This window comes from Petaurus breviceps, unplaced genomic scaffold, assembly GCF_028583685.1.
Source record: "Petaurus breviceps papuanus isolate PSGF00001 unplaced genomic scaffold, PetGlider_PUasm1.0 38, whole genome shotgun sequence".
In the NCBI taxonomy this organism is placed as follows: Eukaryota; Metazoa; Chordata; class Mammalia; order Diprotodontia; family Petauridae; genus Petaurus; species Petaurus breviceps.
The window spans coordinates 79,518,279-79,543,991 of NW_027186304.1; the positions used below are offsets into that span (position 1 = coordinate 79,518,279).

The window sequence follows — 25,713 nt, forward strand, 5'->3', positions numbered from 1 at the left end:
ATCCTTGCCCAAATCCCCTCCATCATGCTCCCACAGTTTGGTTCATTGATTTCCTTGGGACTAAACTTTTTTAAACACCCAATGCTATCCTACCACTATTTTTTATCTGTTGATTTTTAAAAAAATAACTATATTTCAGTTATGAGTCTCATCCCACTAAGTGATAGACACAAATGAGGTCACTAGTTCATCTTCTTAAATATTCATACTATGCACATTTGTGATTAGATATGTGAAACCATAGGCCTTGTGACTGTCATTATTTTTGGAAATGGTTTCATCAGGTTTACAGTATTTCTTTGTCAGACTATCACATTCTTTTGTATTCAACTTGACAGATTAACAGAAAGTTTTTTTTCCTTTTCCCTCAATATTCACTATAAGTCCATCCTTAAAAGATTTTGAAGTTTTCAGGCTAAGATATTTTTGCCAGTTCTCATTAAATACATTCCAACACTGGCAAGGAATCCATTATCTCTATATATTAGTCTATGGTTTAGAAAGCCAAACACTGTTTTCAGATACAACCTTCTTAACATATTCATTTCCCAGATCCACATTTTTCTTGTATCAAAAGCAGTGATGAAAATGCCACCTGTGTCCGGGTCATCAGCATCATGATTAAGATTTTATTACCTCTAGAAATAGCTTCTAGTTTCTTTTTGTTGAGACTACATAGTCTTCTTGTAAAGCTCCGAAACAGTGTAATGATAATCAATATGATCAAATTTGTCATACTGTCAGACACTTTTGTGCAAATCTTCAAACTTATTCCCCACATACCCTCACACTATATGATAGCATGAGAAGAGATTCTGCATTGTATCTCCCCTTTCTCCTTTGCCAACCATGATGTCTTGAGAACATTGTAAGCATTTGATGAATTTTTGTTATTGTTAAAATATTGAATGTATAAATAGTGCATAAATGGTCTCTTTCAGAAAGAATGTCAATAAACCCATGCAAAAATATGAAGGACAATGATGTATTGAATGATTTTCATTTAGCAGGACCATTGGTGTTCATTAGAGAAAATGGCCTGGGTCCAGGGAAGTTTTCTGCATTAGCAAGCTTCCAAATAGGACCACTCAAAGTTCTGGGCTCTTTTCCAAAACTTTGCCATGTTGCATATTCAGTCAGTCACACACAGAACGTCTGCTTGCTCCTGGATCTGTATTATAAACACATTTTGCAATATGTTCTCTTCTTGTTCCAAATCCAATATGTCTGAAGATTGCCACAGGAGGAAAATATTTTAAATTCAGGTAAGAAACACCTGAAAAAACTAAGCAAAGAGAAGTGCTAGTTCAGCATAACAAAACCAAATGAAAATTTCTGCATGACTATAATTACTTCAATAAATCAAAACCAAACAAATACTTGAAAGACAAACAGGATTTATTTGTTAACAAAGGGCCCATTGTATCCACTGATTTACTCCTGTCATTCTGGATAACTAGCAGTGAAACAGTTAACATTGAGAAATAAGGTTCTAAAACACAGTTGAGACTGAAAGATTTCTAAAATGTATTTTAATTATCTTTGCTTGTAAATTGAGAAAGGGAAATCTTTGTGTAAGCCAAGATAATTATTTTATCTCAATTTCAAACATAGTATTTTTGTTATTAAACAACTACAAAGTACTAAATTGTGTTTAATGATGTAGTGGTCATGAAACTACACAGGAAAACCTGTTGATTGTGCCCTGTTTGATGGTTTTTGTGAAGCAGGATTTATTAAGAACAGTTAAGTCACAAAGTATGAAAATGTTATTGGAAATGTCTAGTCATTTAAATTGCGAAGTTGAACAATATAAAATTTGCTCTAATGACCTTGATATTACTTGTATGCTTGAGTTCACACTTTCAATTGATGGTGAAGGAAAATTAAGTTCACCTTTTCTTATGCCAATTTAATTGGCATAACCTTTTCCTACTTTAAAGCAATTGCTTCTGTCTATGTGTTAGGGGAGATTGTGCTCTCTGTCATTGTTAAGGTATCTGAAATTTTTCTCAGGACTTTTAGGAAACTAAAAATTTGGAGGGGAATGTTACAGATTTGAAGGAAAGGAAACTCCTCTCTTGGTAATTTTTCAAACACCATTAGAGCTGATTCAATGGTCCAATCCATCTCTCCAAAGTGATGAAGCTTATAACCTATCTTTCCCTGACCATTCAGTACAACTCTCATCTATGTCCTCCCCTCCCATAAATTTGCTGCATGGAGTCCACCTGTACTGGAGGCCTTCCTTGGATTCTTTTCACATCATGTGTATGCCAGTGATGCAGAAGGGCTACTGATCACTCATTCCTTGTCCTAACTACAAGGATGAACTATCTTCCCCCCCCAAACCCCAGAGGTTACTTATTTTTAATAGGTGGCAGCTTGTTCAAGCTATTTTTAGCTTTTCTGTTGCCTTTTGGATGATGCTTAACTTCATTTCCTCCAGGATTCAACTTAATGAGCTGGCAAAATATAATACAGGCATGTGTTTTTCTTTCTAAGGAGTAAATGTCATCTATGTTAGGATGACATCTCTTCTTTCCCCCTGACATCATTGTATAGTTTCCATCAACAGTTGGTTTCTTTACTCTCTTCTTTCTCTCCCACTCTCCTCTAAATCTCTTTTGCCTACCTAAAACAATCAATCAACCATAATATGTCAAATGTCTATTATGTGCCAGGAATTATGATTGGTGGTATAATAATGATAACAATAATATTTATATAGAACTTTAAGGTTTGTAGAATACTTTACATATATTATGTAAATAAATTTTATCCTCCCAACATCTCTGTGAGGTAGGTACTCTTACTGTTTCCATTTTACAAGTGAGGAAACTAAGGATTATTGAAGTTATATGATTTGCCCAAGGTCACACAGCTAATAAATAAAGTAGCATTTAAACTCAAATATTCTTAAATCCTCTGTGACCCCAGGTTAAATATGGATTCAAAAATAAGGATGAAATGATCCCTGCCTTTAGAATTATAAGATAATACATTTAGAGCCAGACCAGACTTTAGTGGTCCATTAAGTCCAACCCCCCCATTGTATAGATAAAGAAAATAAGGCATTAAGTAGTTAAGGGATTTGGCAAGGGTTACATAGCTGAGGTAGAATTTTAACCCATGCTTTTCAGACTCAAGCCCTACTCCTTCTCCAATGTGAAGAGATTATATTTATTTGTGAGAGACAATATATACATATATACATATGCAAAATGTAGACAAAAAAAACTAATTTATTGGAGTGAATATTCACCATCAGCTGGGGAAGAAGGAGGATCAGGAAAAGTCTGATGTAATAGGTTGTATCTTCTTTGTGCTTTGAAGGGATTTTAAGTCACATCAGAAAGATGGAATGTAAGCTACCTATTGCCTAACCTATGCCTGAGTATATAGTAGAAAATGTAATTTTAGCAACTGCACCTAAAATTCTAGCCCTTAATTGCAGAAGGAAAATCCCAACCCCAAACAATATTTATGATGTGATTCAACTCTTTTGTTTGAAAAAGAAAATGCTGGGTTGTCCCTCTTCCCCATGTAAAACCTTTTAATTTAAATACACACAAAAGAAAGCATGTTCTTGTCATCATGATGGATTTGGGTTTTGGGCTAGGCAAATGGGTAATGAGGTATAATGTTAGGTATTGATACTGATTGGACAAATCTGGCATAGGAGAGAGATACACTTTCTAATGGAAACTGCCTAATGAATGTAATAATTAATGAACAGAAGAGATTCAAATGAATCTTGAAAACATTAATCATTGAAGAGCTTTTAGTGCTTCCTTTCAGAATGTTTTCTCAAACCTCCAGTCATTTATTTCTTCTGTTTCATCTCTGCTTTCTCTGGTATCATCTTCTGGCTCTGAGCCATCTAAGAAAGTGAGAAGTTTTCTTTTATTAAGAGATTTCATCTAACAGAACTTAACATCTTGGGAATTCATGAACTGTCACAAATTTCTTAGAATAAGCTCCCCTTGAACACACTACAGAATTCAATGACTTCTGATTCTGCTGCTCCTGTTGCTAGTGCTAGGCCCCTCGCTCAATACATTTCTGCACTGAGTATTGGTTTGAATAAACAAAGCTAAGATTTTCAACTAACACTCTCTAATGGAAGCCCAGGTATAAGTTTAGGAAAGATAACACAGTATGCTGTGAAAAGACCATTTTCAGCACAAGTACAATCCAGTTATTTGCTCATTGTTGATGATTGAGAGGTAGCCACAGATCCATGAGGATATGAGAGAGTTTCATCATCTAGAAGAAAGAGATCCTTCAGCTTTACCTTAATGTACTCTTTCTAGGTAATAAATTAATAAATATGTATTGAATGCCTCCTGATGCTGGGCTGAGCACTGGTGACACAAAGACAAAAACTAAAATAGTCCCTGAACTTGTGGAACTTAGGTTACTTTTGGGGAGATGTGTAAATTATGTAAGTATAATTAATTATATACCTAATGTATACAAAATTTTGGGGAAAGGGCACTAGCAGTTTGGATGATCAAGGAAGGCGGTGCTTGAGCTAAATCCCAGAGCAAACTAAGAATTCTAAGACATGGAGATGAAGACAAAGAACATCCTAGGTATGGAACCAGTAAGTACCAAGATGTGGAGACAGAAGATGTAGGGTTGTGTGTGAGGAACAACAATATTTAAGGATACTGTAATAAACTCCAGAAATCCTCAAATGAAGATTGTGGGAAAGAGATGAGAATATTAAAGTGACGAGGAGATGTAAATGATTTTGCAGTCTAAAAATTATCTCTGGATAATCATTGGAGATGGCTACATACTTAGCTAATTGTGAAAACTTGAAGAATTAATAATTTGACAAGGATAGCAATACAGCCAACAATGTATAGGTACCTGATATCCTACTCTGTTGTTAAGTTTCAGTATTATATTTTGTGATTTATTTTTAGTGCAACCATATATTTTCAATGTTTTAATATAAATATATTACATAAATATAATATAAATATTAAATATAATATTTAAAATATTAACTATAAATATTAAAAATATTATAAATATATCATATAAATAATATAATATTTTAAGCACTGATATTAGTATTTTATCAAAATTGTGTTATTGCTGTGGGATTTTTAAAAGGTTTGCTAAGTCTCTCAGGGAGGTTTATATTCTGTGGCACTCCACATTGTCAGTTTTAAGATTTTGAGATAGAAGGGACCATGAAGAAGAACGTGAAATAAAGCTGAGAAGGTAGTCTGGAGTCAGCTTGTAGATGGCCTTAGAAAGCTGGCTAAGGAGATATATTTTCATAGGGAAGACACTGACAGTTTTCTAAATTTTTTGTTTTGTTTGTTTGTTAGCATCACAGTGTTATGGTTAAAATTGTCCCTCCTTGTATAGTGATAGAGTGTCACATCTGAAATCTGACTTACTGATAATGAGTTTGAATCCTATCTCTATCACTTACTGTCTGTATGACATTGACCATATCACTTGGCCTCTCCAGTCTTAGTTTTTTCATCTGTAAAAGAAGAGGGTTTAACTAGAAGACCTCTAAGGTCCTTAAAGCTAGGACTTGCCTATGTTAGTCAGTTTATTGATTTGTTAGTCAATCAATAAATATTTATTAGGCACCTAATATGTTCCAGGCTCAGTGTTAAGCACTGGGAAATACAAAGAAAGGTAAAACAAAGCAAAATATAAACAAACAAAATAATTTCTGTTCTCAAGAGGCTTATAGTCTGAGGAGATAACATGTAAACAACTATGCATAAACATGCTGTATATAGGATAAATTGGAAATAAAACACAAGGAAGGCACTATAATTAAGGGAGAATCAGAAAAAGTTTCCTGTAAGAGGTGGGATTTTCACTGGGACTTGAAGGAAGCCAGAGAAGCCAGGACGTGGAACTGAGGAAGGAAAGCATTCCAGGAATGGGGGACAAAGAAAATGCCCAGAGTCACAAACCAATATGTCCCAATTCTAAGGCCAGCATTCTTTTCTCTTATACTCAGTCTCTTTACAAATGTGAAGATTTTACAAAATGTGTAAAAATATCTTTACAATATACTCATTTTAATCATAGGATTTAGTCTGAGGTCTTACTTGTTTTTCTTACCATGAGACCTTCTTACTAACCCTGATAGTTATGGCCAAGTTTAGTTTACATCCATAGGGTTCTGTGCTTTGGGACAATTACCTAAATTTTCTCATATTCAAACTCATTAGCCAAGAGAAGTGTTTTTCTTGCTCCCCTCTTTTCTTCGGGGCTTGCAAAATTTGCCCTTATTCCCTCAGGATTGTTTGTCTCATTGTCTAGGCAAATATAGACATGGTGCTTGGTGTATTTCCTTTAATTGGTTAAGTTCCTTTTGAGCAAGGACTTGGCTTGAGTTAAGTCCAGTTTCCTCGTTATGGGTCTCCTTCATCTTAACACAGCAAGTGACTAAAGAGCTCAGGATGGTCCTTGAGTAATATTTTATATAGTAGATTCTCCTGACTCACAGTATTAGAATAGGAAGAAGGAACAGATGTGTTTCTTCCCTACATGAGAAGGAAGTATAAAACAACACATTATTGTACTTAAGCTCAGAGGACCTGATTTTTAATCATGGCTGTGTTACTTATTAAGTAAATCACATGACATCTCTAAGCTTCATTTTCTTCATCTATAAATGCAGGATGTACTAACTACCTCACAGGCTTTGAAAGGAAAGCCCAATGCAGGACACCATAGAAATGTGAGTTTTCTTTATTATTATTATTATTATTAATTATTATTATACATTTGGAGACCAATGTGTGTACAAAATAGTATTTCTAGTGTGTGTGTTCCAACCAAGATTTAATTTTCATGATTAGGCTTATTTGTACCATTTCTCATTCTGAAATATTTAAGGCCCTTAAAATATAGAAGGAATCATCATATGGCCCATTTTAGTGTTCTAGTTCTAATTGATGATAATAATAGCTAACATTTATATCGTGCTTATTGTGTGTCAGGCATTGTACTAAGGTACCTTTGTCACCTCTCTGTCTCTTTCTCTCTTTCTATATATGCATATACAATATAATGTATACATTTTTCTTATCTATATCTACTATCTATTCATGTTATTTCTGCAAATCATGTCTATCATCTATCCATCTGAGTGAGAAGGGGGCTATGATTTCATCAGTTTAAGAAATCCTTCTTAAGAAAAACTTCTTATGCCAAAGCAGATCAGGACCTTAAAGCTTTTATAGTCTTAGGATGCCTGAAGCACTCAGATATTAAGTGATTTTCCCATGTAGCCAATATGGGTCAGAAGAAGGATTTAATCTGACTTCTTCCTGACTTTGAGTTCAAATCTATCCACTACACCATGATGCCCCTTGGTGCTTTATTCTTTTTACCAACTCTAATCTCAGTTTGTTTGTGTAGTGTTTGTCTATATTCTACACAACTGTTACTGGCTATTATAGTAAATTTCTATTTGCTGAAACAAATTAAAACACAAATAAATGGATCTTTCTTTTTTATATGTATTTGTATAAAAATAAATAAATTATTAGTTTAAAAAGCCTATAATAGGAGTTTATCTTTAAAAAGTCATTGTTCAGGCACAGGATAAGATAATTTGGTCCATATATTCTGTACAGTAACGTACATTGATAATCAATGTCCACAGAGTTTGAAGTACACTCTGAATCACTAAGAGAAGATCCAATAATACTTAGTAGAGCTTTATAATTTTTTGCATCTTTGTTTCATTCTAGTATTTTGAATATTGATAATCTAAGAATGGTGTACATTATGTGTCAAGGCTCTTAGTCTAGTCTGGGCTCTGCCCCCTTTCCCAACCTTGGCCCTAGGGGACTGTTAGCATTATCTATCATCAAAGAAAGATAGCATGGTACAATGGAAATCACATTAAATTGGAGTAAAAAGACTTGGATTTAAATCCAGGCTATCTTTAATAACATTTATTAGTTGCATGATCTTGAGCATATCACATAAATCCTCTGAACCTTGCTTTTGGTACCTATAAAATGGTAGGATGCTAGTACTACCTACCTTATGGAGTTATTGTAACAAACGTACTATGCAAATCTGCTGTTATTCCTACTGAAGAGAATGGCCATCCCTGAGGAATTCACAATCTGGTCAGAGGACATAAACTCCCCATGGGAAACAGAGTGAATATCTTAGGAAATTGTGGATGACTTCATTACTTCTTGGAGAGTAAGCCTGGCTTAAAAAAATGGATGATACCCTTTCAATATTCAGAGCTTGATAGAGTTACATCCATTTCTTCTCTCTCTCTCTCTCTTGCTCTTTCTGTATATATTCCATTTCCATTTTCTAGCCATATATATTATAACATATATATATACATAAATACACATGCATACTTTATATGTGGTGTTTCCACATATATGTTTGCACACATTTTATATATAATATGCATATACGTGTATGTGTACACACACACCTTTACATGACTATAATGGCAAGCAAAGACGTACTTAGCACCTTGTTTCAGCTACTTAAGTATTTAGCACCTTGTTTGAGCCTCTGTGTGATTTGAAGGTGGGATGAACTTGTTGATGCAACATGAAGGGGCGGAACAGGAAGAACCACCATATATAAGGAGGAGCACAGCTGGGACAGAGCAGAACCGAGGAGGGGAAGGATTGTGGAGGCCAGGTACTCTGTCTGTCTGTTCTGTTGTGTTTGTGATACTTTGCACAGAAGCCCTGGGACCTTCCTGGAAGCCCTGAAAGAGCATTTTCTCGTTTTCTGTTTACAGAATTCCTAGAGGACGATTTCAGAGGCCCTGGAACTATGCTGATGATTTGTGTTGATTTTTCATATCTTGTTTGTGGGTCTATGTTGATTTCACAGGCAGATAGTGAATTGATGATGGTGGCGGCAATGTGTATGAATATTATTTTGACTCTGTTAAGCTTTGTCTTTCCAGAAATAGAAACAGTGAAGAACTAGAGGTGGACTGGACACTGTGAGCTTCAGTATGGAATGGGAACTGGACACAGAGGTGAGAGCTACCTGCCTGTGAATCCATGGAGCTGAACCCATGGAAGAAGAACCATGGAATTCAGGAGCCAGCCTCGCTCCAAGATGAAAACACCTCTCCTTGTGTACTTAGTTCTGACTGACAAGATCATGATTTACTGTAATCTAGGGGTGGGAGAACTTTTTACTCTGTATCTTGTACTCCTTAAAGATGATTGAGTTAAGGATGATTAGAAACTAATCTCCAATCAAGAAGAAAGAAGACTTTTTGACTGAGAGATTAAGAAAATTGATCTAGGGGTGGGAAAATTTAGACCTTTGAACTTTGTGTCCTTTATGGAGGATTGCTTCTTAAGGATGATTGGGTTAAGGATTTACTGGATGATATCTTTGGTTTAAAATTATGTGGTCATTTTAAGTGAAAACCATGTTTTTTAAGTGGCCACTTTAGTGATAAGTTGTAATGTTATATCATTGTGAATGCTGTACTTTGGTTTTGCTTTAGTTTACGGCTGAATAAATAGAGAGTTCACTACTATGGGATCAGAAGCTTAGAGCTATTCACAGCGGCAGGCCTCTGGAGAGCTGCTTGGGCTTGGCTTTACAACAATATTGCTATCCACACCAACTATCTCTCTGGAGTTAGAGAACCCAGGCTCTTGTTTCTCTTCTGCTTTCTTGGTGACTTTGAGAAAGTCAGAATTTATCTCTGCTTCCGTTCCTCAGCTATGAGATAAGATGGACTTCAATGTCTTTGTCTGTAAGTCTATAAGACAAGGCCTTAGCATGGTGTAGTAAACACAGCTAGTGACTTCAGTCTTCTTTGGGGGAGGGGAGGGGAGAGGAAGGCAAGGCAATTGGGGTTAAGTGATTTGCCCAGGATCACACAGCTAGTATTTGTGTTAAGTGTCCGAGGCCAGATTTGAACTCAGGTCCTCCTAACTCCAGTGCCAGTGTTCACTCTATTCACTGCTCTACCTAGCTGCCCCTGGTTTCACTCTTATTGAACTATTCAGGATGCTGAACTGAAGCTCCATTGTCCCTTTTCTATTGGTTCTGCCTACCTTGACATGGTCCTACCAGGCTGTGTTTACCTTGATAATAAGCAAGTGCCCTCATTTATGCTTTGTTTTCACTAATCACTGCCCATATAGCCTATTAAGTTTACTACTCTCCTTGAATTAGGATCACTTAATATTTTACATCCCTACTTTTAAATTCATCTCTCTCCCATTCCCCACCCCATCACACAGAATAATCTTATTTCTGGTCTGTGAGTTCTTCTTCATTTCATCAGTTTAGAATGTTATTTTTGGTCCCACTTTTCTATATTCCCTTCCAATTAGGAACTGGGTTCCCAGCTTATCCTTCTACTCTACCTATGATTTGAGTCCCTTCTTTACACTCATATTTCTAGTATCTAGATTTCCTGCCTCAGTACTCCACCCTCCACCGAAATGGACCCCTGATGTTTACCACTTAACAATAATATTGTAAAATAGTTATTCCCATAAATCATGTTTTAATTCACTTCCCTGCATCTGGCTGGATAAATACTCTGGTATTGGGATTAGTTTGGACCATTTTATTGATGTTCCTTGAAGTCTATTTGTCCTTTCTCCTTCTGATTGATTTCCTAGGTACTAACCTTTCTTTTTTTTTGGAGGGCAATTGGGGTTAAGTGACTTGCCCAAGGTCACACAGCTAGTATTTGTGTTAAGTGTCCGAGGCCAGATTTGGACTCAGGTCCTCCTGACTCCAGGGCCAGTGCTCTATTCACTGTGCCACCTAGCCGCCCCTGTACTAACCTTTCTTAAGATACTTGTACCCTTGTACTTGATTCTCAAATAATTTACCTGAAGCCTTGTTCTTATGTTTTGCATAACTCTAGAGAGCTTGATGAACTCCCAATTTCAGCCTTCTCCCAGTCTGCCCCTATCCAAGTTCTATTCACGATGCTACTTATCCTATCTAAGCCTTGGACCTATGATCTAGTTCCCCTTAAGGGGTTCTGACAAGGTCATTTTAGTTATAGAGAATATCAAATCAGCCTGGAAACTGCATTCTTCAACCATTCTGGACAAATGGAAGTTTACCATAGTTCTTTGACATCAAACCCCAGAGTTCAATGTTCAAAGCTTCCTTTTATTGTTTTGTCGGGCAAATATGATTTGATGTGTTAGAATGGATTATTAAAAATCTACAAAGGAGCTTTTGTGGTCTATTGTAGACTAAGTAACCTTAGAAAAAAGCTTTGAATCTCAGTGATTTCATATTTAGGGCCTAAATTTGGATTATCATGTAATTGCCTCTAGATTTTGTCATTATTTTCCTTTCATTTTATGATTTCCCCTCTTTCCTATTACTAAATGTTTCATTCTGGGGAAATATGTACTTTTCATTTGTATGAAGATGTCACATTATTGATGTTCTCCTGCAGTGACCCATTTCTTGCTATCCTTTTGAAAAGGCTATTTAAATTCAAATTCAGAGATTTAAGCCTAGAAAAACTGTCTTTGACTTTGATTGTTTGCAATCACTTTCCTCTTTCTAGCTTCATGTTTATTCCATCCTGCAATTCCATTTACCAACTTCTTTAGAACTTTGCAAATCTTCTACTTATCTCTAATCCATCCTGTTCCTCAGTGATATTGTTTGATATTATTTTGACATCTAATGTCAATCCTTCCCTGACTGACTTTAACTTAACTGATTATGCATAAATTACATGGCGATTTTGTTGAAAATGGAAGGTATATTAATTTTAGAAAATTATATATCACAATTTGTCGTAAAATGACTTTAAAGAATTATGTAAAAATACTCTTATATACCTTTGGGATCTCTGAATAATCTTTTAAAAATCAAGCTATTGATCTGACAATTTTATTCTGTGTCAGAGGTGAAAAAAAAAAGGACCACAAAGGATGTCAACTACTGTATACTGTGTCTATACCTTAAAATTATTTTTGTCATTGTAAACTATTGAGACTAGGAAACTTGTTCCATTAACCTTCCTCCCCTCCCCCACAATGGCATGGGGGCCATCATAGTACCACAGTGGAATTTCAGCATTATCTCACATACAGTGGTCTGAAAGCATTCTGTTTAGAGGGTAGTATCTAAAGAACAAGAAATCAGCTCCTCAATGTTCCTTACTGACTGTCTTTATTTCCTCAGTTTGATTTCATGTTTCTGGGAATTCAACTTTAAAGTAGCTTTTATAGTCCATTAATATTTGTTCTGTATTTGCTGGGATGTGTATGCGTGTATGTATTTGACATTGCTCTCTGACCATTTTAAATCTATTTCCATTAAGATCACTGATTCCTTCATTTTGTATCTTATTCATGATTATGCTTCATTTGTTGGACCACATCCAACCTGGCCCAAGAGATCATTTCACATTTACTTATGAAGACACTTTGATTTATATACAATGTTATTGATTCATACTAACTCAGAATGCTTATTACATTTGGTTATGCTAGTTGAAACATTGTGATCTAAGACCAATTTTTAATGTATTGATCATTCCTTTATTCTTCATATGTGTCTAGAAAATTGACTCTCAAAATCAAGAGGGACCCAGTTAAGTCAATATGAACAGGGGACCTCAGCTATGTGCATGTGAGTGATAAAAACTGTTTTTCTCTTATTCCACGGTACATAATTTAGGAGTTCATATATCGACTATGTTTAATAATCTATCCAAGCAATCCATTGAGGGAATGAAGAAAAGATGCAATGACACTTCATGTCTATATTCACAAATTTAAGCAGCACGGTAATTATGATATATTACATGTTTGACTGCAGGAACCAAACAAGTCAACAAGCAATTATTAAATACCTACTATATAAAAGTATGTTAACTTTCTTATCTGTGTTCCTGGATTTTATCTGTATAATTACTGGCTTGGATCTACAAGCTCACACAATTTCTATAAAGTGGGATTACTCTGTGCCAGGCATTAGGGTAAACACTAGCAATCATACCATCACTTACAAGGAAATACCCAACACCACCCCCCTATATACCTGAAAAAGTGACTGATTTAGCCTTAAAGCATTCTAGGACAAAAAGGTGGCTACCTTTTTTTTTTTCTTTGCTACTTGTAATAGTAATGAAATTTAAAGATCCCTTTGTATTGACAAGCTAACATGTACTTATCCCTTAGTGTCAAGCTAATTATATCAAGCCTCTGTTAAAGAAATAGAAGGTATGAACCCCTGTTGCTGATGTAACAGGAAGGGGCCGAACAGGGAGGAGCTAATATAGTATATAAGGAGAAGCCCCAGCTAGGAGAGTCAGAATTTCTTTGGGTAAGCATCATGGAGACAGAACAGCTGCTGCTGGGGAGAGAGAGACAGACAGAGAATTTCTCTCAGTGAGAATCTGTAGGCTGGGCTGCTATTGCTCGACTGAAGACTGAACTGAGAATTGAGAAGAACTGAAAAAAATAAGAACTGAGAACTGACACAGAACTCAGACTTGTGGTGGCAAAACTCAAACTTGTGGTGCCAGAGCTGCTGAAAACTTCCAGGGGCTAGCCAGAGCTGTCAAAAACTGAGGAAGCATGACTATGGTGCTGGTACTTTGGATGAATGTTATTGTGGCTTTGTTAATGTGTATAACTGTTATTGTGACTTTGGTAAGCCTTGTCTTCCCAGGAACAGAGACTGTGAGAGATTTGAGGTGGACTGGATACTGTGAGCTTCAATACGGAGCAGGAACTGCATGGAGAGCTGGACAAGGAACTGGGAGCTGTCTGACTTTGAACTCAGGTAACAGTTGGTTAGATTTGGGCAGGAGCTGGGACCATGGAAGAGGAACCATGGAAGCAGAAAGCCTGCCTCAAGTCAAGATGAAAAGACCTCTCTGTGGGTACTGATTAGTGACTGATGAAATTGTCTGAGTAGGGACTGGTGAAATTGTAACTTACTTATGACCTAGGTGTGGGTGGCCTTTTGTTCTTTGCACTACCCCTTAAGAAGGTACTGAGTGGTGACTGATGAAATTGTAATTTAATTGCATTCCATGGGTGGAGGATTTTGACTTTTGTACTTTGTGATTGAATTAAGGACTTTGGGATTAACTAAACAAATGTACTTTGCTTAAAACTATGTGCCCACTCTGGTGAAAACTACATGGCCATTTTAGTGTTAAGTTGTTGAGTTGTGACATGGTGAATGCTGTACCTTGATTTTCTGTGAATGTTTTGCCTTAATTTACTGCTGAATAAATAGACAGTTCGCTATACTATGTAATCAGAATCTTGAATCTGTTCACAGCAGCAGTCATCTTGAAAGATACTCATACTTGGCTTTACACTACTCCACTGACTCTAAGATTTGGGGAGGAAGGAAGAGCTCTGGCTTTCTCCTTACATAATAATAAAAGATAATTCACACAAATAAGATTTATAAATTGTGTTCTTTATGAGGGAAAAAATTTCTAAGAGGTAAACAGTGTTAGTTTTCTCTCCCGGCCTGCATTCCAGTTTGTTTGTTTTTTTCTTAATTTATTAAGAAGAAAGACATGAAATAATACAGAGTTGGCCTCCAAGTCAGGAAGACCTAGGCTCAAGCTGTACCTTTGGCATAGAGATTCTGTGATCTGGGTAAGTTACTTAAACTTTTGGTGTTCCTGACAACTCTCTAAGATTAGAAATTAGCAGACTGGATTGACAGAGGATGCTCCTTTATCAGAAGTACTCCAAACTAATAATATCACTCATACAGTAAAATATAGATAGATGAATAAAATGAGAAACAGAAAGATGGAAAAATGGCTTACCTAGGGTCAAATAAATAGTAATTGTAAAAACGTGGATTCAGACCCAGTTCTTCTGAGTACCATTATAGTATTCATTTAAAACATTTACGCCACCTTTAAACTGTAGGAATTTCTACTATTTCCCCATATATACTGTGCCACAGGGAAATGCATCTCCCACATCCTTTCTAGAGGGAAGAGAGGGGGATCTACTATATGATTTGAGTTCAAGGTACTTTACTCAGTCACATTAAAAATGCTTTACAAGAGCCCCTATTTTACATGGAAAGGATTTCTTCATTGAGTTCTGATGTTTTACTACCTAGTCCTTATCATATATATTTTTTTAATTCTTAGAGGAAGGTTTCCTGAGTCTATTTTTCCCTCTTTGAACTGAACTGCCTTTAAACAGAATCATTTCCTTAAAAGTACAGTAAAAGGGGGAAAAACATTATTAAAGAAAGGGAATATTAAAATCCTTTTTGACTTTCAATCATTTTCTTGATACTCAGAATGGAAACTACCCCTTAAGATATATAAATTGGATTATTTGTTTGACAGACAAGTCTCCTATAATGCTCAGGGAATTAAGGGAAATGAAGTTGCCTTGAAAAAATTAACATTTTTTAAAATAAAAACTTGAATAGTGAATATGTATTATATTTTCGTCTTAGTAACTCTCAGAAAATCCACATTGTGTCCAGATGGACTTGTGTACGGGCATGCCTATAGACTCCCAAATTGCTTTGGGACAACACTGGGAATTAAACCCACAGAATGTATACCAAGGTGAAGGACATTTTTGGTTGCCACAGGGAGTGCCACTAAGTCTGTTCTCATTTAGCATTTTTATTCATAACTTGGAAAATGTTAATTAACGCGAAGATATTATGAAACAAAGAGTGGCTTGAAGAAACCATAAAAATACTTTAAAATTAAATAGAAAAAAATTAGTATAAAAACAAGAATTAATATATCTGAATAAAAACAGACCACTATCTCTTTTAATGTCTTACTCTATCTTATATATCTGAAGTTGTGATTTATACTTTTATCTTTTAAATGCTATGTAAAAAGATAAACCTCCTTATTACAGTTTTTTTCTTTACCCTTCTCTAATAATTTCAGACATTTGCATGAATATTTTTTAACTTTTCCAAACCTAAGTCCACTTACATAGGTATGTAAGGTATATATGCTTCTGACTAGGCAGGCACTTGTATATAATTCCCATATTATATATGAGGAACACAAGAGAGAGAGGTAGTATGATTTGCAACTGTTAATGATGTACCTAGTGCCTAGAACTAAGATCTTCTGACACCACTGGGAAGAGAAGGATCTAAGAATTATAAGAGAACAAAGAAGTAAACTAATCTTATACATGCCTGCATAGGAAAGATATCAACTGTACCTCTGACCAAAGATAGTCCTGCTCCATTTGAACAGCTCCAGTGTTAAAGAGGTCTCTATTTCCTAACATAATTTATTCCACCATCAATAACTCCCTTCTCTTGGATCATCTTTTTATTTCTAGGTTTTCATGATATTGCTCTCTCCTGATTCTTCTCCAACAGATCTTCCCACTCCTCAGTCTCCATGGCTGGATCTTCTTCCATTGCATACATACTAAATGTAATTATCTTCCAGGGCTCTCTGCCTTATATCCACTCTTCTTCCATACTATTTTGCTTTGCTATCTCATTAGCTCCCATGTGTTCAATTATGATATTTATAATTCCCTGATCTATACATCCAACTCTAACATCTCTCCTGAGATATTTCACAAAATCAATGGCCTCTTGGACACCAGGAATTGGACATCCCATAGACATCTCAAGCTTAAAATGTACAAAAGAGAACTCACTAGCTTTCCCTTCAAACTCTCCCCTCTTCCAAACTTTCCTATTATTATTGAGAGTACCACCATTTTCCCCAATCAGTCAAACTTATAACCTCAGTGGTGTACTTGTCTCCTCACCTTCACTGCACACACATATCTGATGTGTTGCCAAGCCTTTCTTTGTATATCTAGTCATTAGGACAGTGCCTGTTACATATTTAGAACTTAGTAAATACTTCCTTCCAAACTTCTCCTAATTTTAGAATATATTACAAAGGAGTGAGAGAGAAAGAAGGGGATAGAGAGTGGTGGAGGGCCAAGGGAGGGGAAAAAGTATGGTAGATAAAGAGACTGAGAAAGAATTAAAAAGAGTTAAAGAGGGTGAAAAGGGAGGCATGCAGAAGTGCCAAGGGAAAGAGATGGTGGGGGGAGAGGAGATTGTTTTCCTTAAGTAAAGATGGTGTAGGAGGTAGGAAAATAATAGTTGAGAAAACAAGTCTTCATAGCATTTCTACAGGGCCTTCAAGGGAATGTTAAGCAATATGAATCTAATCAGTAAAGCAAATTGAAATTGGTTAGGGTTTTTGAGGAAAGACATAAAAGAGATCTGGGGGTAATTACAATTTTGAATATAAAAGAAGCATTTGTAAGGTTGGAAAAGAAAAATGTTAAATAGGATAATTGATTGGTACTGATATATGATACAATAATAATTACTTGCATTCATATAATATTTTTTATTTTAATATTTTATTATTTCATTAATTCTTTTTTATATTTAATTTAATCTCAATGAAATGTAACATCATTTTTAACATTCATTTTTAAAAATTTTGAGTTTTAAATTCTCCCCATCTCTCTCTTACTCCCACAGTCCCTCCTTGAAAGGCAAATAATTTAATATAGATTATACATGTGCAGTCATGCAAAATATTTCCATGTTAGCCATATTGCAAAAGAAAACAGACCAAAAAAAGAATAATAAAGTTTTTGAATTATCCTTCAATCTGCCTTCAGACTCCATCTCTAGAGGTGATATTCCTCTGGAGGTGGATAGCATTTTCCATCATAAGTCCTTTGGAATTGTTTTGGACCATTGTATTGCTGAGAATAGCTCAGCTGATGTTGGTACAGTATTGCTGTTACTATTTACAATGCTACAATCTTCTTCTGATTCTACTAATTTCACTTTGTCCATATAAAACTTCCCAGGTTTTTCTAAAAGGATCCTGCTCATTATTTTTCACTGCTCAATAGTATTCCTTCACAATTATATGCCACAATATGTCCAGTCATTCCCCAATAGATGTCTATCTCCTTAATTTCTAATTCTTTACCACCACAAAAAGAGGTATTATAAATATTTTTATGCATTTATGTCCTTTTTGCTTTGATTTTCTTGGAGTACAGACCTAATAGTGGTATTGCCAGATCAAAAACTGTTGTATGCATAGTTTCATTGCCCTTTGGGCAAGGTTCCAAATTGCTCTCTAGAATGTTTGAAACAGTTCACAACTAAACCAACATTAGTGTCCTGATTTTCCCACATCCCCTCCAAGATTTGGCATTTTCCTTTTATGTCATATTAACCAATCTGATAGGTGTGAGTTGGTTCTTTGGAGTTGTTTTAATTTCTATTTCTTTAATCAATAGTAATTTGGCAGCATTTTTTTCATATGACTATAGAAAGCTTTGATTTCTTTTTCTAAAAACTAACTGTTCATATTCTTTGACCATTTTTCAACTGAGGAATGACTCATATTCTTATAAATTTGACACAGTTCTCTATATATTTAAGAAATAGGGCCTATTTCAGAGAAATTTGCTGCAATTTTTTTGTTTCCTGTTTCTCTTCTAATTTTAACTGGTTTTGTTTGTTAAAAAATGTTTAATTTTACATTTTCAAAATTATAAATTTTGAATTTTATTGAATAAATTTTGTATTACTCACTATGTACAATTTCATAAATTCTTCCCTTATCCATAATTCTGCCAGGTAAAATATGCTTATGATATCACCATTTATGTCTAAATTATTTACCCATTTCCACCTTATCACAAAATACAGTGTGAGTTATTGGATTATACCTAGTTTCTGACAAACTACTTTCCAATTTTTCGAGCAGTTTTTGTCAAATACTGATTTTCTGTCCCACGATCTTGGATCTTTGGGTTTGTGAAATACCATATTACTATGGTCATTTACTACTGTATGTTGTGTATTTAATCTATTCTGCTGATCTGCCACTCTATTTCTTAGCCAATAACCAGATTGTTTTGATGCTGACCACTTTGTAATATAGTTTCAGACATGGTACTGCTAAGACATCTTTATTTGCATTTTTCATCGATTTCCTTAATATTCTTGACCTTTTCTTTTTCCAGATGAATTTTGTTATTTTTTTCTAGCTGTATAAAATATCATTGGTAATTTGATCAGTATGGCAATGAATATGTTAATATAGATGGAATTGTAATTTTTATTGCCTTGACTTGCCCTACCCATGTACAGTTTAGATCTGACTTTATTTGTATGAAAAGTGTTCTGTTATGTTCATATAGTTCCTGGGTATATCTTGGCAGGTAAACTCCCAAGTAGTTTACATTATCTGTTGTTAACTTAAATGGAATTTCTCTTTCTATCTTTTGCTGCTAGACTTTGTTAGTAATATATAGAAATGCTAATGATTTGTGTGGGTTTATTTTATATCCTGTAATTTTACTAAAATTATTTGTTTTAACTAGGTTTTTTTAGTTGATTCTATGGAATTCTCAAAGGATGCCAATATATCATCTGCAAAGAGTGATAGTTTTGTTTCCTTATTACCCATTCTGATTCCTTCCATTTTTTTTTCTTCTCTTATTGCTATAGCTAGCATTTCTAGAACAATATTGATTAAGTGGTGATAATGGACTTCTTTGCTTCACCCCTGAACTTATTAGGAAGGCTTTTAGTCTATCCCCCTTAAAGATAATGTTTGCTGATGGTTTTAGATAGATACTATTTATCATTTTAAGGAAAACTCTTTATGGTCAATTATGTTGGTAGTTTTCCTCATATTAAACCAGCTCTAAATTCCTGGCATAAATCCCAACTAGCCACTATATGATATTTTAAAGTTTATAAAGTACTTTATAAATATTATCATATTTTATCCTCACTACTAACAACCCTGTGAGGTAGGTCATTATCCCCATTTTACAAATGAGGAAGTTTAGATTTGGAGAGGTTATATAACTTGTTCAAAGTCATATAGCTAATAAATATCTGAGGCTGGATTTGAACTCATCTTCCTGACTCCAGGTCTAGTGATAAATCTATCAAATCACTTAGCTGCCTCAATATTTTATATAATCCAGCATTGCAGGAGTAAACACATTCCATATGGGAGGAATACAATTCTGGTTCTAAGAAAAAGAAAAGAAATTTCAGAGAGTTCAAAGAAAGCAGAACCCAAATGATTAAAAGCCAAGGAACTTGGGTGGGGGGAAGGCTAGACAATTTCAATGAGAAAAACTAGCCAATATGTCTTATATGGAAAAATGATGGGCAGAAAGAAAGTTGACTAGGAAAGGAAATCTTAGTGATGTAGAAATTTAGAAAATGAGACAGTGATAGAATAAGTGACTGGGTAGTAAAATACAGCATCTAAATACAGTTCTTTACTACATCACTGGAGGAACTTCCCTCCTTGATTCAGATCATAATCATTCTCTGACTTCTTATTTTGTCTAAAATAAAATAGATGTTGTGGTTGAAGAGTTTGGTGACTCTGTGGGTGAGCCTTTCCAGATTTAACTAGGATGATCCTCAGACTATAAACACACAGCCTATCATGAAGCCTGTGCTTGCATTCCACTGGCAGAACCTTAAAGTTCCCAGAGGGCACCTCCATTTCTTGATAAGGCATAACAGGAAGAATGTAGTAGAAAGTATAAAAACAAAAGACAGCATAGGATAGTGCATAGTAATCCAGTCTTACATCCAGAAAGACCTGAGTTTAAGTCCTGCCTCGTCATTTGTGACCCTGGGCAAATAATTTAACATCACTTTTCTCTAGGCAATTTTCTAAGAGAATAAGTTGTAAAACAGTTGCTGATCTGTACTGGCATAGTTTCCTCACTTGGTGTTCCCTGAACCAATAAAATAGAAGGACTATAATACACACACACACACACACACACACACACACACACACCCCCCACACACACACACACACACATACTGAGTGAAATATTGTATCTATGCTTTGCAAACCTTAAAGCACTATCTGCATTATCTATTATTAATTATAGCTGTCATGAATAGTCTATTATATATGCATAATTTATACATACACATGCATGTATGTATATAAATATACATATACCTTTTTTTCTCTTTTGATAGTGTTGGAGTTAGAATAAGGAAGACCTGACTCTGAATACTACGTCAAATAATTAATAGCTATGTGACTTTGGACAAGTCACTTTGTTTCTCTAAGACTCAGTTTCCTCATCAGTTAAAGTTGGAATAGTAATAGCACTAACTCCTAAGGTCTATTATGAAGGACAAATGAGATGACATATGTAAAATATTTTGCAAATCTTAAAGTGCTATATGAATGTTAGCTATACATTATGCATAATATGTTTCATAAAAATATGTTGTGTAACCATGTATTACTATAACTGTCTCTCATTGGGCAATTGTCTACCCTGTAACTCTATGCCTTAAAATTCTGTTCTGAAATTCCATCTCTGGTAGATATTGGAGGGAAGAATTGTGATGGGGGAGGAGTGGGGGGAAGAATCAGCCCAATTGCCCTTGATGCAGTTACTTTCTAGATAACTTCTTTTATTAAGCTTCTCCTTCCCTCTTCCTTAACCCTAATAAGAAGTCTCAAATATTTCTAACAAGAATTTTTTTCCCCAAGCCTAACAAATGAACCTAAATCTTGCTCATCATTTTCCCCTTATATAAATTAAAAACAATTATGCATCAATCATACATACTCATGTTTTCTTCATTGTTGGGTACATAAGATATCTACTTGTCTTATTTTCCTATAGGGTCATTTATACAAGGTGAACAAATGTCACTTTTCCCCCATGTTGTAGCAATGGCATAGTTTGACAAAAATAGCCTGAATATTTGATAAATCCCTGAGGTATAACCAGAAGAAGAATTGTACCAAGATGATATGTGGGGAGAACTAGTCAGTGAGGGCCTAGTTCCTACAGCATGCTCAGATTCGCCTGTCCTGATGGGTTATATAGAATATATGTGATAATCCCAACACATAGAAGACTTTTTAGTGCCATGAGTTATTGGGGTGCAGATGCTGTGTGATTATGAAGAGTTTCTTGGTTAGTTAATGGGTCAGGAAGAACTGATGACTTAGGAGGCACATAGCTGAAGCTAAATTCCTGTAGAGAAAGACTGATATATCCCTCCCTCAGTCACTTCTCTATTTTTTTCCTTCTTGGCTTGGAAAAGGGCAAGGAATATTCTGAGCTTTGCAGTTCCTTTTGAGGACTGTGGCAGTGGCTGCATTCTTATTCCACCTAAGTATCATGTGCCCATGAATGCATGAGATTTCTGTTTTTCTTTTCTCTTCATTCTTTCCTTATCTTAGATAAATGTGTAACAAGTGCTAGAATTGACCAGATTATAACTTTATGAGCTTCAAAAAGCCAGAAGAGCTATCAAATGGCTTCTTTGAAATGCAAATTAGTAGCAGAGAACACCAGATCCAGTAAAAGCAGCAGCCAAGTGATGAGTTGACATAGTAGCTAAAAGACCTGCTTAAACTAACCCAGTATGGATTGATTTGTTAGTTGAGAAACCATGATCAGCAAAGAGCCAGTCCAATTGGTCCACTGCCAATGCAATGTCCCAAAGGCAAAAGGAGATTTCAGTGAAATATCCTTGAAGGAAGAAAATGACTCCCTGGAGTTGGGATATAACTTGCTATAGCCTTAGGGTTCCCTATATATGTGCCTCATTACACTTCAAAGTTAATCCTGCTCTCCCCACTAACCATAAATGTGTGTGAGAAGATAGTGAATATGGAGATATGAAGGATGTTTTGTGACTTCTGCCTTAGTATACCTTCTTAGTAAATATCACTTTGTAAAAGCTAATTAATGTTAACTGGCTGAACAATATGTGTGGATAGTATGTATATATATATATATATATATATATGTATATATATATATGCGCGCACACACGCACATATGTATAGATATACTGAACAAAGGGTTATAAGTTAGAGTATTAGAATGAAAAGAGAGACACCCTCTTCGACAAATCTCTCATACATAGCACATATCCTCACTATAGCCTTTGTTTTAATATCAATAAATTATGGTTAAGTAAGTTCTACCAATTCTGAGCTTGAACTATACATAAGCACAGTACTCCTATTTACCTTGAACTCTGTGGGCTAAATTCAATTCAACAGACATTGATTTACTAAGCACCCAAAATGTGTGGACAAGATACATCTGAAATAATCCCTGCCTTCAAAGAAAATAATTAAATACTTACGCATATGGATTTATTCTGAGTTCCTTGGTCATCTTGGAAGGCTATGACAGAGGAAGTACTAAGTAGAATTAAAAAGCCCTTTGGTGGTTCACCAATAAGTTTTAACTTTCTCATATTTTTACTTGCTTAAATGTCTGGGGGATTGAATTGAATCTGTCCTCTTAAGGAAAATATTCAGTCCAATAATTCACATAGTAAAAACCAAATGGGTGAAGAGAAGAGGAAGTGGAAGCCAAGCTAGAGTTCTTGCAGTGACTGGCGGTGGCAGCAGCAACAGAGGCAGCGGTAGTGGTAGTGGCCAAGTTGGAGGCAGGAGGCGAGAACCCCTTTTTTGAGTCAGCCATAATATCTGCTAAGGACTTCTTCTGAGGACTGCCAGGGGCCGGAGCTGCTGGGAGCATGCTTCCTGGACACTAAGCAGTTGCTGTTTGTGGGGAAAGAGGACCTTTGCCTGAGGTAGTCTATTCTGTTTTAAAGGCTTGAGAATGTGGGTGTTTACTCCATTAACTATGTGTGCCAACTTCATAACTACTGTGATGACTCTGACTTTCTGGTTTGGGGACTCAGTTATTTGGTATTTTAATAAATGTTCTAACTTTATCCCCCATGTAGAGAGCCTGGTATATTTTGTGATTAATAACCACATCAGCATATTTATAATTGCCATAGGCATTGTGAATATTGCATTGTTGATACACCAGGGAAGCATAAGAAATATTGCCTTGTTATGATGAGAGCTCAGTTAAGGTTAGATAATATAATTTTTAGAGTGCCAAATAAGTTTGGTTTCATATCCTTGATCTCTATTTAGTTACAAGTATGTTTGAGAAGTAGATATCAGAATTAATCCAAGACTGGAGCTTCTAAAAGAATGGTGATAAGTCAACAGGACAGCATATTCAATAGTAAGAAGCCAGTGTGGAACTGAATTGTTTATCTATAAGATTAAGATTAGGGAGAAAGGAAAGTAAAGCTGGAGTAGGGGTGGTAGGTAGCCTTTGAATGTACAAAAGAGTAAAGAAATTGGAGGTCATCATGCTGGCAATGAAATTTGGGAGGAGTAGGAGATAGGAATAGGTAGAATGATAGGAAGTCATAGTCAGATAACATAATGTCAGAGTTTTTAATTATGAAATTGGAACACTTTAGGGTAATGGTTAGATCAAGCATGTAACCATCACTGTGTATAATACTGCTGGTACAATGATGTTCTTTTTTTGGTCAAAAGATTGCAGTAGAATGCAAACTCCTTGAGGGCAAGGATAATTCCATTTTTGTCTTTACATCACTAGCACCTATAACTATGCTTGGTATAGAGTAGATGTTTAATAAATGATTATTAATTTGCATTAAAATGATTATTTGTTTTGATTATTATAAGAAAATCTGTCATATGTGCAAAATGCTGCTATATTATTAAAAATCAAGCCTATATTTTTGAGGAACCATACACAGTCCAACTAATTCAAATAATAATTTTTGCTTTATGCATGTATGTATATTATGTATATATAATACACACACACATATAATGTAAGCATATATAAATATATTTGTATATATATATACATATACACACACATACACATGTGTGTATGTATATGTATGTGATATAACCCTATGAGTCCACACTGGAGAGCAGGTACTTTTGGCTTTCTTATTTACATATCCCATTGTTTTTCAGTGGAAAATGTGTCAACATATAAATCCAATAGTATCCCTTTTGATGACATGGAAAACATTTAATATCAATGAAAAATAATATTATGTATATCAGGATATCAGTTTTATATTATAATGCAATAATAGCAATAATTCTCAAGATTTCTTTGTCTCTGTGACTTTTTTTTTGAAGCTCTAAGTCTTTTTTTCTTCTTGTTACGGATGCAACCCATTTCTCACTTGACTTACCAAGTCTTTTATTTTGTTCTTAACTGCCAAATCTACAAAACAAATTACAACTTGCCATTTATGCAAAATTGTCTGATGAGCATGGTAGAATATCAGTTATTTATAATTGGAATCTTTGTTCTGGAAACCAACATTCAGTCATTTCTTGTTCTTTTCCCCTTCAATATCTGCTATTCCCAAACTTTAATGAATTGTAAACCCAGAGGCTCCTTCCCTATATTTTTTCCTTTTCCTCTCAATTACTTTGTTTTTCCTTAACCTTACCTGATCATTCTTCTTCAACAAAGAATATTCACTCAGTCCTTTGAGAATATATTTTTTCTTCTCACTAAGGATACTAGATATGACAATAAACTGCCTTCTTTAATGTACCTGCTTTTATTTTTACTAAATTTTAGTAAAATATTATTTGGTTGTAGAAGATCAAAATGTGAATTTCTTCAGTTTGTTATTTATATCAGTATAGTTTAAGAGCTCCACTAAAGAATCCTTGAAATGTTAAAGTAGTTTAAATATGTTTGTATGCATATTCATATACATATCTACACATATGTGTGTATTATGTTTGTACTATGGTGACACAGTGCTGTCACAGATAACACAGCCCCATTGCAATCAGGAAGACCTGTATTCAAA

General features: G+C 35.1%; 1 pseudogene; it reads left to right on the plus strand.

The window, feature by feature from the left end:
- The first annotated feature begins 4,570 nt into the window (after positions 1-4,570).
- The window catches only part of LOC138170274 (TIP41-like protein pseudogene), a 51,347-nt pseudogene continuing 30,204 nt past the window's right edge, over positions 4,571-25,713 (plus strand).